This window comes from Hesperophylax consimilis, unplaced genomic scaffold (genome assembly GCF_061612785.1).
Source record: "Hesperophylax consimilis isolate HC1 unplaced genomic scaffold, BYU_Hcon_1.0 scaffold_35, whole genome shotgun sequence".
In the NCBI taxonomy this organism is placed as follows: domain Eukaryota; kingdom Metazoa; phylum Arthropoda; class Insecta; order Trichoptera; family Limnephilidae; genus Hesperophylax; species Hesperophylax consimilis.
In genome coordinates this window covers 433,332-445,988 of record NW_028301265.1, presented here as the reverse complement: position 1 = coordinate 445,988, position 12,657 = coordinate 433,332, and positions in this window count along the sequence as shown.

The window sequence follows — 12,657 nt, the reverse complement described above, 5'->3', positions numbered from 1 at the left end:
ATTGCTTACTTCGGATGTGACATCATGAATCGTTCGCCTTCCTAGTGTGCGTTAAGTAGGACAAAATTTATTCAGCAGAATTTTAATAAAAATTCCTTTGTCCCACCATCTTCAAAGCAGCTCGCCATATACGAAACCTTAATTATTTAAAATATGCTCGTATCGTTGAAAATATCGGGAAAAGTTTTCCGTCAAAAGATTAATTTAAAAATTTGAAAAAGAAATACAAGTTTCAAAAACTTTCAGCAGTCAAATCGAGGATATTATAAGTTCAAATGTTTCTTATTTGCTTAATATCGATGTCACCAATGCTACTGAGTGTAATTAATATATTTTTGTCAGAGTAATATTCTAGTAGTCTTTCTGGTCCAAGTAACTTTTATTTTTTTTTTAGAAAATATTTTTCGAATACAAAGTAAAGCAGTTTATTCACAGTCGTTCTCACTAGGTATTCCTGTCATGGGAAGGACATACATCATGATTTTGTAATAATTAGGTGTGTTGATTCCAAATTAAAAATATTTTTTTAAATCTTCATATTTGTTGTCTGTAAGTTGTGTTGATGTGACTTAATAATTTCAATGATTCCATCAACTTCATGTTTGTTGTCTGTAAGTTGTGTTGATGTGACTTAATAATTTTAATGATTCCATCAACTTCATATTTGTTGTCTGTAAGTTGTGTTGATGTGACTTAATAATTTCAATGATTCCATCAACTTCATGTTTGTTGTCTGTAAGTTGTGTTGATGTGACTTAATAATTTCAATGATTTCATCAACTTCATGTTTGTTGTCTGTAAGTTGTGTTGATGTGACTTAATAATTTTAATGATTCCATCAACTTCATATTTTTTGTCTGTAAGTTGTGTTGATGTGACTTAATAATTTCAATGATTCCATCAACTTCATGTTTGCTGTCTGTAAGTTGTGTTGATGTTACTTCATAATTTTAATGATTTCCTCATCTTCATATTTAGTTCGCCATATTTTAATATCGTTTTATAACTATTTTTATTTCCATGATGTTTTTAATTTCATTTGGAAGGGTATCATATAGGTTTGTGACATGGAAACTATGGTTTTTATGGCCAAAAGACGTATTTAAATTAGGGATGTTCAATCGTTCAGTGCATTTGAGGTTTTCGTCCTTGTTGTGTAGGTGTTGGTGAGAAGGTAACGCATTGTTTCCTTTAAATTTGAGTAGAGCACTTTTTTTAGTAAAGTTTTATAATACTGAAAACATAAATATTTAAAAAAAAATCTTTTGATGGAGTTCCCATGGGTACTTTCAGGAAATTTTTTTTTACTACTTCTTGTCTTTTTTACGAGCTGCTTCATGTGGTCGTTTGAGCCAGAACCCCATCCAGTATTTCCATTTTGTAAATGATTTAGAAATATGAAGTAGATTGTCTGTGGCGGACGGGCCGACACCGGCGCCAGGCGTTTATTTATTTTTAAACAAATCTACAGTTTCATTCCGAGATTGATGAAATTTTGCAATCTCGACCTTCAAAACAAGAAGAAGGTTATGGTTAAAGTTTGATCTTGAAAAACTCTTTGTAATGCAAATACAACGTTGGGAACTCCAGCTAGTAAATCAGTATGTCTAAAGCCGCTAAAACATAAAATCGGTAAGCTCTGGCGTCATCAAAATTACACACCATTTACTGTGTGAAATGTCAACGCAATTTTTTTCTGCTCTTCACGCTGTTTTCTTCAGTAGCTATGAAGCTTTGAAATATCAATTTACCGGTCCCGTAATTACAAGGTATTGTTTGTTCCATATTTTTTAATGCTCCAAATTTAACGCTGAAATTGAGTGACGCCAAATAGTTAACAAGAGAATCGAAAAAATAATATTTATTCACTTTATGGAGGTCAAATAAATACAATTAACAAGATACAGTATATTGAATATGTTATGTTCACTGGCATTTACTGAACTGTGCCTTGTAGTAAATTAATTTTCTGGAATACCTGCCGAGTTGTCCAACTGAATGTCAAATGTATTATATATTATATTATATTAAATTTGATTAAGCTGAGAATTTATACGAAATGTTTAAAACACACATGTAAAAGGAATAAATATATGTAACTTACGAGTTACATTGAACTTGAGAAGGATTCAAAGGGAGGCATTTAATTGAATACATTATGCCGGTCGACAAAATGATACCAAATGGGAATCAGCTATAAATCCTGATAATATCAAATATTAAAAATTTGCTTTAAATCTAATCACTTTACTTTTTTTATGCACGTAAGTTATTACTATTTAAAAACATAAACGTTTGAAAGAAATTGTGAACTAGCTTAAATTAATTTGGACAAAAAAGCATACCAAATTCAGTCGTCGACTTGCAAAACCCACTCTGGAGTTTTTTTGGAATTCGGTAGATGTCATGAAAAAAAATTTGAATATGCTTTTTTATGCATAACATAATCTGATTATTGTCATAATGACTGTACAGATTAGGATTATTGTAAACGGAAGTGGCGCCCTCTGTTATTTGAAAAAGGAACCGCTGACGTTTTTAATGTTAAATTTCAAGAGCGGGTTTACAAGTTGACGATTCATATGTACTGTTAGTAATTCAGCCATTAAATTAGTATTATAATCATACATTAATATGTCGTATAAGTAGTTTGTAGACTTCGCATCAAATAAAATTTGTTTCTAATGTTTCTCTTAATTAATTAATTAATAAATCAAAACCAAAATTTCCGCGGAAGTCACATGATTTGTAAATGTTAGTTACTCATAATGTAACATTTCTTTTTTTTTATTTCAAATAAGGAATTATACAATTTGTATAAAAAAATCACAATCCCAATGACAATTTTTTCCAATTTTCTTCAGGTAATTTGAAATAATGGGAATAATTAAGTCCGAATAAACACAAAGATTTCCAATTTTAATCACTAAAACGGAAAACGGCCAGCACAGTGAAACAGAAAACACCCGCACAAAAAAATTACAAAAAGTGGAAATGTAAAACAGTCGAGTAAAAACTGTACGCTACGGTCAGTCAAATACACGTAGGTACATTATATAAATATTATGAAATTGATATGAAATACTCGTGACAGACAAATTTATTGAAGGCAATGTGTTTCGTACTGACGATTTGGTACTTGGAATGGACTATATTTTAACGAAAAGAAAAGATCAAACTATCGTGTGTATTCCTCAAAAGGAATATTAGGAGTGAGGAAAAATATTCGTTTACCTTGTGAATGATGTTTGTTCTGATGGTTTCTGGAAGATTCCGTTAGCAGTGTAGTTCATAAATGTACATCTTATAAGCAACGTTAATGTTAGAGATTTCCACAATACTAACTATTTTGCAATCACCACACGAAACTGTTTAATATATTCAGCCTGGGGATGATAATTTGCACATTTAACGGCCTTTTTATCAGAAAAATTGTTACTCGAAGCGAAAGTAACATACAGTTTCAACGATAACCAAAATTCAAACATTAAACAAAATTACACTTTAGTCGGTCTTCTATTTTCAAATAGTCTTTCTTATAAGGTAAGACCTTTAGGAAAGGAACAATAAAAAAGGGAAAGGCAATTTGAGTAGGAACTGGAATTTGGAAAAATCATAATACTGTTTCAATATTTTTGCTGACTTGAAATTTCAATAAAAAAATCTTAATGATGCATTTGCTAGTTCAGAATTGCTTGAATTGATAAGCTTTCGGATTCCATTACATAATACCGGAATTTCGGACAGAAATTCTTGTATTAACTACCATATGTATTCCTCATTGCCCAGAATACCTATGGAGGGAAATAATTATACCGAGTCAGTGGACATCTTTAATCTATCACTTAACATATTCAAAAGATTGTTACTGAGACAGTTTAGTTATGTATGATAAATATGTACTTTAATAATTATAATTATTACTATTTATATGTAAAAGCCCTTAAAATGGCGTTAATAAAGTAAAGTAATAATAAATATTAAACACAATAATTTCTGTAGAATGCTAGTGAAATATAATAGTATATTATTATATACGCTTGAAAAAGTTAAGCCTATTCCGTTTCCGTTAATAATATTTTTGATTATCGTTGTAGAACAAATATAGTTACTGTAGAAATTCATGTGTATTTATGTACATGTGTAGCTTTCGATCGGAAAAATAATATGTACCTCTCTCTGCAATTTCTGTTCATCCGAACTGCATTCTGATATCATCTCTCTGAATGCCAAGCACAAAAGGTTTCGAAGATTGGAAATTTTTACGGAATCGACAGTTAATACAGTTTAAATTGGAAGTAAAATATAAGAGATGATTTCAAAATGGCACAATTGAAAAAGTAGAAGGTCGAATGTCAAACGTTTACTACACCAAATCAATTAACAAGATTACTTACAACAACAACAAAAAAACTCACCCCTTCTCATAATTGTTTAAGAAAGTGTTAAATTTGAACCTAAGACAAACAATAATGATAATGAAACAGTTTCAACCTTTTTTCCATTACAATTTCAGCCTTTTATAGCCATCTTCAGACTGGTACAATTATTCCTTTAATTATGGTTTATACAAATAACATATGTGAGAGGTGTAGGTTCACAGGGATGGTATACGATGATTTTATTACGAATACATGATTTTTTCGATTATTATTATTTGACCACGTTTGCCAAGCGATTTTTATGCATATTACTTATACTCGTGGTGATACAAGGCACATTAAGAATATACACATTTTTTGCTTAAGTATTCCTCGTATGCTGTGTGCTCTTGATAGAATTATAGTATATGATTGTGAATCAGTCAATGTATTATTTATCCACCTAATCTCTTCATTGTACTCAATTTCACTTAATATTTTATATTATCATTACCAGAACATATTCGGTTCTAATCTTCAACTAATATCAAATCCTTCTCCAAATATTTGATAATATTCCTATCCAAACTAAATTTTCCTAACAATAATCCATCTATCAAAAAGACACAATTATCTTATTAACCAACTATAGACATAAATAAAATGGTACCTGAAAGTCTTTTTCTACCCATTGTAACATGTTACATTACCATTATCTTAATATAACTTTATTATTTATTGTTATTAAGTTTAATTTGTAGAACTCCATTTTATTTTTTTATTTTTTATATATACAATAATATTATTATTGGGTTTATAAAAACAGTTTATTTTTAAACAAGTTCTGCTGTGTAATTATTATTACGCGTGACAGCTGTTTCGCCCTCTGTTTCGCACTCTTTCGGACAGTTTGATAATGCCTTCAGAGGGCGAAACAGCTGTCACGCGTAATAATAATTACACAGCAGAACTTGTTTAAAAATAAACTGTTTTTATAAACCCAATAATAATATTATTGTATATATAAAAAATAAAAAAATAACTTTATTACATTACCTTAAGATAATAATACACATATTTTTCGTTAAACAAAGAATTATCCGACCATTTTTTCGCTAGCGTAATTTCGCACAGCCTTTTCTCTCCAAGCATAAAGCTTAACGCCTCGGATATTTTTGTGCCTTTTAATAAACAGTGCATCGATAGCAGTGTAGTAGTTTTTTGTCTCCTTTACGGCACAAACTGAAACGGAAAATGGAGACTGAGACGGAAAAGAAATACACTATTACGGTGCGATATATGATTTAAGCAGTATTTGAAAGTAGCAACACCACACTTTGTATTTGCATCTGAAAGTTTAACATAGACATTTACCAAAGTCATTGACCGTCACGACTAGCAAATTTGCGAAGGATTTGTAAAAACTTGTAAATTTTTAAAATTATATTTTCACAAAACGAAAAATCTATCATGACAATTATCTTTATAATTAGTGTGTGATTTTTTTAGTATAGAGTAATGTGGAATTTTTAGGTTTTACAAAAAAAACAATCGAAAAGCAAAATATAAATTTAAAAAAATATATCTCCTTTTCTGAAATTTTTATATAAATATACTTAAAATTATAATCTGAAAGGATCAGCGAATTTATTTGAAAATTTAATGTCAGCCGAGAATATTTCTAAATAAATTATGAATCCTAAGGTATTTGACGACAAGATCTGAAAATAAGTTAAGAATAATATTCCCAGAATGGCAGCTGTGAAGAATAATGCATCATTTTTATAGAAAAATTTTGGTAAGCGCAGCACGACATTCACTCCTCGGTACAGCAAGAAAACTCATTTATAATCCAGGCTTACTCGGAGCTGAAATTTTTCTCAATGTTATTGGTATGAAAATTTGTTTTGTAGTCTTCCTATAAGGACATTGCCGATACGTTTATAATAATAATTGGATAATTTATATAGCACCGGTTTTGGGATTTCCTAGGCTCTATCTAATTTTATTATTTACAATCGGATATAAAACACGTCGGGTCACTTTATTTAAACACACTTTCATTATAAAGTTTCAGCTTGGAGAAGATACGACTTAACGCGCAGAGGAAACTGTGTTAAAAACAATGGTCATTGGATATTTAAAATCTTGCTATTTTACCCTCTACGACAACAAAAGTAGAGTTAATATTTACTTAAAATGACTGGAACTTGGGAATTAAGTTGGGACTCTATTGTATTTGATTTTTCTTCATATGAACTTAAAAAGCTTAGAAATTCTTAGCTGTTTACATTTTTTACACGCTTAGTCGCGGAATGTGAAGGTGAAGCTTTGTGACTTTATAAATATGTCAGAAAAGGTGAGATTTAAGTTAAGCTCTAAATTCTGACGAGTCTTTGCATTGATTATTCATAAATCGAATTACAGTTCATTCCAGACTTTACGTCCTGACTGGTATGCACTTTGTTGTAAAAAATTGTATTTAAGAGACAAGAATGTAAAAATCACAAAATGGTATAATATTTAAACCAAGAAAACTAACGCACGTACAAAATTAAGGTTTAAGATAAGTAACGTTTAACAGCTGTCATTAGAAAAAATGTTCGTCAAAAACCATCGAAAATATAAATCTCCCTCTTTTTAAGAATCAAAATTTCATATTTAAAAGGAAGATACCAAAAATAAAAATTAAAACCTTTAAATATTTTCGAAGGAAGCAAATACTTTGGGGTGTGACATATTGAATGAAAAAAACATACACTTAGTAAGACACCACTTTATTTTTGAATTAATAACAATAGCCAACCGGGTTTCGCTTGTCCCAAGCTTCATCAGGACTAAATATCAACTAAAGCAAATTAGATACAGGCACATATAAATATAGGTAAATGAAAACAATGAGTGAAAGAGATACAAAACAGATAGAAAGAGATGCAAATAGAAAATGTGGAGACAAATTATTAAGGATGATGAGGAGGGTGGGGGGGAAGGAAATAACAGTTTCAGCGGCGGAATAAATTTAATATGGGACTATCAGATAAATTAATTTGGTTATTTATTATATTTAAATTATTATTAACTGCTTTTTTTATTTCAAGGGCTTCTAAGTTGTTTAATCTAATTCCAGATCCATTTTTATGCAATATTTTAGTTCCCGAGATTTTATCGAATGAATGATTAGATTCTATTAAATGATTCGCGAATTCTGAAAAGGCATTATTGTTTAAACATCGTAAATGTTCTTTTACTCTTAAGTTGACATTCCGGGCCGTTTTTCCGATATAAAAAGCAGAACAATCATTACAATTAAGTTTATATATGCCCGAGTGGCTTAGTTTGTCGTCTTTATCTTTTTTTTTTTAAAAACTTCCGATTTAGTTGTCCGGGTTAAGTCTTCCCCAAAGGAAAAACTTAACCCTTCCACTCACTTTTCCACAAATGATCAGCTAGTCAATCAACACTATGTAAGTGCATTATATAAGTAAAATAAATACAAAACAATACAAGAACAACAACACGTCAAATCACCAGATATCAAATGGGAAAAAAAAATTCACCGTCTCCAGATATTTTCATATCAGAGGGTTCGGCTCGGTAGAACTTCTAACAGGGCCTATAAATCCTACTGATCCCTCAACATAAATATTTAAAAAATCTTTTGTTATCCTACATGTATTCAAAATGACCGACTTTTGCATCTTTATATATAAATTTTTTGATAGATCTAATACGCCTAAATTTTTAATTAGAGAGCTAGGTATAATGCCAGTAGCCGAAATAACGAATGGTAATATTTTTATAGTCTGAGAATGCCAAATTCTTTTTATTTCATTTCCCAAATCTGTGTATTTTCTTATTTTTTCACTAACAGATTTTTGAATATTACAGGAATTTGGAATAGCAACATCAATGATATAAGTTATTTTTTTAATTTTGTCATGTAAAACTATATCGGGTCTATTATGACTAATCGCTCGGTCTGTTAGTATAGTTTTATCATAATATATTTTATAAAATTCGTTTTCTAAAAATGAATTTGGTTCGTATTCATAATATGGTACTACATTACGGCAGTCAATCAAGTTATGTTTAATTACCAAATTTTGGTGAATTATTTTTAAAACTTGATTGTGCCTAAATGTATACTCGGACGGTGCTAATATAGAACATCCCGATATAATATGTTCTATAGTTTCTGGAAAAGCCAAACATTTTCTACACAAATCATCAATTTGATTTGTATCTTTGATTATATGCTTTCTATAATTTTTAGTATTAATGACTCTATCCTGAATTGCAAGCATAAATCCTTCTATTTCTGCGCTCAACTCTCCAATACTCAACCATTTGTTTGACTTAATTTTGTCAACATACGTTTGGTTGAGATAATTGAAGTGTTTTGCGTGTAAAATTTTATTTGACCAGGAATCTAATAATTCCTGGTTGGGATTTATAAAAATGTTGGCATTCTCACCGTATAAATTTAAAGGTGTAATATTTCTATCTGCCTTGCAAATTATTTTGTGCATTTCTGAGCTATGAGCTTTCCTATGGAAAAAAGTTCTTAGCATTTCTACCTGATTATGTTTCAAAAAAGTTATTTTGACTATACCTCTACCTCCTAAATTTCTAGGTAAATTAACTCGTTCTATAGCTGAATTTGGATGATGGCAATTAAACTTTGTTAGCGTAGTTCTAATTAATCTTTCTAAGTTATCTAAATCTGTATTAGACCATTTAATTATGCCAAATGAGTACGTTAATAGAGGTATTGCCCAAGTATTTATTGCTTTTACTAAATTTTTAGCAGATAGATTGCATTTTAAAATTTTCCTTATCCTAGTTTGAAATTTAATCCTAATATCATTTTTAATACTACTATGGTCTAATCTATTTGATTGTGGGTATCCTAAATACTTATAAACCTCATCCCTTTTCATACTAGTAATTTGGAAATTTCTAAATATACTCTCGTCCCCATCTACAATTTTGCCTTTCTCTATATGGATCGTTCTACATTTATCTAAACCAAATGTCATTTTGATATCATCTGAAAAGTTTTTAACTACCTCGATCATTTTCTCTAAATTTTGTTCAGAATTCGAAAATAATTTTATATCATCCATAAATAATAAATGCGAAATTGTACTACTCTCCCTTGTATTACCCTTAACTTTTATTCCAAACTTGCTTTTAATTAACATTTTAGATAGAGGATTCAATGCTAAGCAAAACCAAAGAGGACTCAATGAGTCTCCTTGAAAAATCCCTCTTTTAATTGAAATGCCCGGTATTACTATTTTCTTACCTTTTAAATTGATAAGTAAATTGGTATTCCAAAAGGACATAATGTTTTTCAAAAAGCTAATAATAATGGGGTTAATTTTATATATTTTTAATACTTTGATCAGCCACGAGTGCGGGACACTATCGAAAGCCTTTTGGTAGTATTAATTAAGTATTTACCTAAATTATTATTAGTGTAAAAAGACGAGATAAATCATTAGCTAATATAGAGATAAAACATTCCAATGGCGTAGAGTTCTGTATACAAATAACTTTTCTTCTTTAAGCGTTAAAAAATTCCCATCTGAAATAAAACCCGCTTTTTACACTAATAATAATTTAGGTAAATACTTAATTAATACTAAAGATAAAGACGACAAACTAAGCCACTCGGGCATATATAAACTTAATTGTAATGATTGTTCTGCTTTTTATATCGGAAAAACGGCCCGGAATGTCAACTTAAGAGTAAAAGAACATTTACGATGTTTAAACAATAATGCCTTTTCAGAATTCGCGAATCATTTAATAGAATCTAATCATTCATTCGATAAAATCTCGGGAACTAAAATATTGCATAAAAATGGATCTGGAATTAGATTAAACAACTTAGAAGCCCTTGAAATAAAAAAGCAGTTAATAATAATTTAAATATAATAAATAACCAAATTAATTTATCTGATAGTCCCATATTAAATTTATTCCGCCGCTGAAACTGTTATTTCCTTCCCCCCCACCCTCCTCATCATCCTTAATAATTTGTCTCCACATTTTCTATTTGCATCTCTTTCTATCTGTTTTGTATCTCTTTCACTCATTGTTTTCATTTACCTATATTTATATGTGCCTGTATCTAATTTGCTTTAGTTGATATTTAGTCCTGATGAAGCTTGGGACAAGCGAAACCCGGTTGGCTATTGTTATTAATTCAAAAACCTTTAAAACCTATGTGATGTATGGAGTATTATGGTGGGTGAAGGTCGTAGAATAATAATACTCTTAGGTGATCTATGTACTGGTATTTATTTGGGAGCTGCTTTTAACAAAAGTCGATGCATAAAGCTTTTAACAATACTAGTATGCATCGCCTTTTATAGCATCTCGCAAGCATGCTATCTCGCTTGCACTTACACACATTCATACAGACATCACAACCTCCAATTTGTGTAGGCTTTCAAATTCAAAAAATTAAGTTTCTACTGACATTAAGTTGACGTTGAACCGTTCAATGCGGTGAACTCCCGATCTAGACGTTTAAATATATTTGGGCCGTGCTAGTCTTATTTCATTTCATTGTTGGTATCTTTCTTTCTTCTCTTTCTCTATTTATATTTTATTTTGCTTATTATTATTTGTGATAATTTACCACTAGCATCTCCACCTAGTAACAACTTAACCTTGATTTAAGTGTTCACATTACACATTCTGAGAACATTTTAAATTGGAGTGTTAATATATATCCATATCCCAATGGCAACTTCATTAATGTAATTCTTGTTAACACTCTGTAAATGTTTCAAACAATAAATACATTGCTATTACAAACAGTGCTGAAGAAATTGTGTTCGTTATTTTTTTCATTACTCAAATTTGTGTTCATGTTTTCAAATATATCGTCAGACGATTAACTTGAAAAGCATTCACGCCAATTACAAAATCGATGCCCTGAACACATTTTACACACGAAACATTTTACCTTACTCTTAAAGAATTTTATGGGCGATATTGGTCTGAGTGTAACTTGAACGCAGTGCCGGATCTGCTTTAAATGCAGATCAAAATTTTGCGCTTTAATTTAATTTTATAATATGAATGTATTTATTAATGATATCTAAAAAATGCGTAACGAACGATACGATTCGGGAGGAGGATGTGGGTACCGCCGCCCCGGGAACAATTAATTTATTTACCAACATCTCAGCCAGATGGTCACCACAAGTGGTTCGGTTACGTTTTGGTCACGCAGGGGTGCTCGTGTTCACGGGGTGAGGATTTTCTAGATCTTGAAGAGACTGGTTGATTGTATCTGATTTTTTTATTCATCAATGCATATAGAGTTAGCCTTATTTAAGTTATTTTCTGCAAGTAGAGATAGTTTATTTGGCGGTTAAATTCCCTACCTATCAAAATGAATAATCATCACTTAACCTCAATAATAATAACATATTCATATTTGGTTTTACATAAAATAATTTTAATTAATTGTGTTTTATTTTATCATGTGTAGTGTTTAAAAGCTCTTTACACTATTGCGTAAATGTTATAAAGAAAATAATAAGAAATCACGGTCATTTTTTTAATATAAACGTTCAATTTCTTACTTAAATAACAGTATTTTTTACAAATGTCAATTTCGTATTTAAATAATATATATTTAATAGTTATAGCCATCCAAAACGTTCGAAATCTGACGGGGTACGCGTGACGTCATTTGTACCTCGGTTATATAGTAATGTCAATCCTACTCGGGTCGATACGAAAAAAAAACATGAATTCTTTTAAAACAATTTGCAAGCCGCATTAGTGACCCGTGTGCAAGTTGCAGCGCAATTTGGCATAAAATTGTCCGCATTCTTATTCTCGACCCGTGAGGTAAAGCAAGTTAACCAATAATGACCAATCACAGGGCATTTAAATGACGATTTATTAAATTTACGTATCTATGAAAATAGAAATGTAAATGTTGGTTTGTTCAAATCTTAAATCTCCGGAAGTTCTTCATCAATTGCTTTGAAATATTGACACAACTTTGCATTCGAATACACATGTGTTTTTATATACCTATATTATATGGATGTCTCCTGTGACAGGTACCGTAAAAGGTAAGGTAACGTAAAAGTAACTCACGCTATTGTTTCTCTATCTGCCCAGACTGACTGAGCCATAGAAACGCGTGGCGGGTTACAACTAGTAATTATATACAATAAAACTTTTGTATTCAGAATCAGCGTTTGTTGATCAATGCGATATGCATATATATTTTTTAAGGCGATGCACTACGTCGTGTAAT